This window comes from Numenius arquata, chromosome 10, assembly GCF_964106895.1.
Source record: "Numenius arquata chromosome 10, bNumArq3.hap1.1, whole genome shotgun sequence".
In the NCBI taxonomy this organism is placed as follows: Eukaryota; Metazoa; Chordata; class Aves; order Charadriiformes; family Scolopacidae; genus Numenius; species Numenius arquata.
This window is the reverse complement of record NC_133585.1, coordinates 1,137,401-1,141,706: the sequence shown is the minus strand read 5'-3', so window position 1 is coordinate 1,141,706 and position 4,306 is coordinate 1,137,401.

Sequence of the window (4,306 nt, the reverse complement as noted above, 5' to 3'; positions counted from 1 at the left end):
CAGCGTGATTGAACCTGAGATATATTTAGTTTTAACCCCAAGTAACCTTGCAGTTGAAATGACATCCTGTGTAACTTCATCTCAACAGCAATAGTTAGCACTTATGTAACTCTGTAAAGTAAAAAAAGGCCTATTTTTTTGTTTTATAGAAATGTATTTGGTCACCTCTAAAATACAAAAAGCATAACTTTTAAATATGTTTCCCAGATAGATAAAAACCCCATGACATTAAGGATTACCCTATACACTCAAAAACGTTGCCATCTAAAGAGGAATTTATCAGGTGTTCGGCACGGGCTGTACTGGCCAAGTACACAGTGGGGACATGCTCCACAAAATAATCACACTCCCAGGTGAAATACAAGCACTGCCTTTTACTATTTTTAGGCACCGTGTAACTGTGATCTTGAGAGCGACCATAAGGCAACATTTCAACAATCAAGGTATGTTCAATCCAAGAAAAAAAAAAAAAAACAAAACAGTAATTTTCTGGAATGAATGGAAAAAATTATTTTCCATGGATCAATAAAGACATAACATAACTTACTGTTATAAGACTTTCTATAACCTATGCAGAAGGAACATCTCAGTTGCTTGTAAAGAATTACAGAAAGAAGTAGATCACAGAAATAACCCTAGAATAAACAGTTTGAATAAAGTACTCAGAATTTTCCTTCCCTTGCTATAAAATAAAAATTCCAGAAAAAGATTTTCTATTTCCATAAATGAATGGTCCATTGCCATTCGCTTACATCACTCAACTGTGACAGAAAGCAACAATACTTAATTTGATAATATTTTCTCATCCTTTAAATGTATGATATTGGCAATAAGCAAAGCCTACAGTAAGTGATAAATGTTGGAAAAATCATACCAAAGGAGCAGTTTCTAGTTGTCACGTGTTGGCTTAGCTCCGTGAGAACTCATGCGTAGCAGGACATACACGTAACTGTGCTGACTTCTCAGAATCCTCCTTTTTTTTAAAAAAAAAGTGACTATTTACTTCTACCGGTTTTTACTGACAATTTGTGAGCATCAGAGTTTGATTCCCGTTTCTTATTTTCTGTCATTTGGTTAAAAATCTGCATAAATATATTCTTCACAGCAAGTCTTAGGATTTTAATGTTTTCCCATCTGATTTTAATACCACTGTAATGACATTCCTTCTTTTCATCACAATTCCTCTCCTGAATCCGTGCCATGGACTACTTTCCAGTGTGAGCCTTCCTTTAGAAATGTTGGAATTCATTGGATTTGATCACTATTACGTCATGGAGAAACTATAATTACTTCTTGAACCGAGTAAGTGTTGTTGCTTAGGCTTAACTCAAGAATAGCCTCCTCTTTTTTTTTTTTTTTTTTTTTCCCAGGCTGTGGAACAACTTGCCGTTCCAAGAAGCCACCATGTGAATTGTTGAGAAATTGCCTCTCAAAGATTTGTCCTGACATGACATTTTGCCAATCTATATGCAAGTAAGTCAGAGCAGTACTCTACTGCTTTTTAAAAAGCCGTTACACTTAGTTGCTTCTTTGCTTTCCTTCACGCCCCGTATGGTATTTACATTCCATACTGCAGGCAACCCCTGTAGGCATCCAGATTGAAAGTACAGGTTTCTTATTCCGTCCATGGAAAGAGGTAGCACTTCAGAGGGCAATTAGGAGTGAGAAACCAGCCTGCTTTCTTAATTACTCAGAGGACCTGGCCATTTCTGTTAGGTGCCCAGGACAGACTGTGAAGATGCATAAGCATCCCCAACTGGGGATGGAAACTCCTCTTGATATCTGTTAAAATGATGTCACCTGAACTGCAATTTAAAGGTATGGAGATTCTTTCACTAGTTCTTGCTCCTCTGAAATTTTCTCCCTCTAAGATGATTTTCCCACGAGATTGACTACTTCCCATCCCAGTCTGTCCTAGAGAGGTACCCCGCTAAGTGGCACACTTCTTTTCTTTCTTCCAGTGAGCTTCAGAAAAGCTGGGTATGTCATGGTTGGATAGACATTCTAGTTTGCCTCTGGTTTTAGCTTTTACATATTATTGTACCTATTTGAGACACAAATTAGTCTCTTTTGCTAACGTTCCTAGTCAATGCTGATCTTTGGCCACGCTGCTCCTCTGCTACTTGTGCCTTTCTTCCCAATAACAACTCATTTCCCAGGTCTCTGCCACGTTCCCGTGCTGGCAGCCCATGTAATTCTGTTTTGCATGTGCGGAGTCCATGCTTTTAAAAAAGCTCTCTTTCCTCCCAGCCGTGTCTCGGGCACCAGAGAAAAACAACTAAAAGCTCCCTTTAAGGCCTCTAGACATGTCTCTCTAGTCATCTTTGATGGCAAAACTGGAATAATTTTAAAGAAATCACAAGGGCCCGGGAATAAAGGCTTGCTTTCTGTGTAATCGAGTTTCCATGAACTCTCATACGCTTATCTGTTCTTCTGGCGTCAGGATCACAAGCTTCTCCCTACTACTGAGAAGAATCTTCTCCAAATGTACCCCGTGAGCTGTCATCTCCGCAGCTGACCACCATGCTCCTCTCTGCAATGCTCAGTCTCTCAGTGCTTCACTATCTCCAAATCTCCTTTCATCTAATATTTTTTTTTAGCCCTTTATTATTCCAGAATATTTCATATTTATTCCACTTTACCCCCATCTGCTGGCAACACCATGCCACTAACTACAGATGAGCGACTGGCAGAGAGAAGGAAGTAGCTCCTGCTTAAAATGAGTAGCCAAAGCACTTGGTAGATGTGAGGGGAAGGGAGAAAGTAAGTTCCCTTAAAGATCTGGTTGTACAAACATTCCCCATTGCACAGCCTGTACTGCTTTGATTTGGCAGTGAGCTTTTATTTCTTAAATTGATCAGCCTCTTTTCATTTAAAAAAGTAGCTTGCACTGAGAAAGTTTCTTTATAGTTTTAAAAATTTAGTAACTAAACAATAGACCACTCCTGTTTCCCTCTGAAAGTACCTGTTTTATTTATAGGCATGTTGTATTATTTTCTGGTCTACAGCATTAATTATTCTTGGCTGGAGGTTTTTCCCCCAAGTCTCATCTGGAAATACTTCAAATGGAATAAATTTTAAATCATTCTTCATCTGGAATAAGCTAAATTTCTCAACGCTTTAAATGTCCTATTAATTCTAGCATTTTACTTTGCTTCCAAGATCAAGACGAGCCACTGCAGGGATCAGTTAGTCAGAGCTGAGAAATCCTTACAGAATGAAGGGCTGAAAATCCTAAATCTGATGGACCGCCATGCGGATCGGCAGGGACCATGTCTCTGCCCGTAAGCGAACTCAGTCTGAACAGAGAGGAAAAGGCTTTATTTTTAAGGCTGCCTTAGTCTGTCCATACCCAACAGACCCTTTTTGGCTTTCTCTTTTTTACTTTTTTTCTTCTCCTTTCTTTCTCCCTTTTTCCTTTTCTGCCCTCTAGCGACCAACCAAGCATGTTTCTAAATAAACTGTTTAAGGGCACTTCAGTAATAGTTTCATGTCACTATTAGGCCAGTTCGTGCCACTAACATAGATGTGCTGCAAAGGTAGAGGCTATTGGTCTACCGCAAATTACACTAAAAAAAAAAAAAAAAAAAAGTGGTGAAACGTTTCCAAGCTGTTAATGGCTGAGCCTCTCAGGTGGGGCTAATAATAGGTGGGTTATAACCCCCCCTCCCTGCTTTGATTTTGTGCTACAGATCTTGCCCTAGAAGAGACGGACAGCACGTTATAAGCAGACTATGCGAGCAGTATCTTTTACCGTGCTTCCTCCCCCAACTTTTTAAAAACAGCGTACTGAAAAACTGTTTCGTCTTAACACGAATCCAGTTTCGGGTTCAGCAAGGGCCTTCGGGGCGGGGAGACAGAGACCACCGAGAGACAAGAGACCGGGACACCCTCGCCTCACGCAGCCCGCCCCCGCCTCTAGGCCTCAGCGGCAACGCCGGCTGCTGATACAAGGGCCAGGCACTGCCGTGCTATCCCCTCGGCCCCTCGACGACGCCCGGAGGCCTGGGCAGACTGGCAGGAGCCCGGCAGCCGACTCCGTCCCCTGAGGCAGCAGCCCTGCTGCGCCCGCGCGCCGCCACCTCCCACGCATGCGCGGCCCAGCACCGTCAAGGTGCGCCTGCGCGAACGAGGCCGGCGGTGCTGTGGCTCCGCCCCTCCCGGATCCCTCCGCCGCGACGCGCCGGGCTCCGCGCCCCGCCCAGCGGCGCGTGTGGCGGGCGGCCTCCGCGCAGGGCCGCGGCCTGTGAACGGGGCGGCGGCGGCGGGGGAGCTGCTCGGCCGCCGGCGGCGGGCCCGGGCCGGC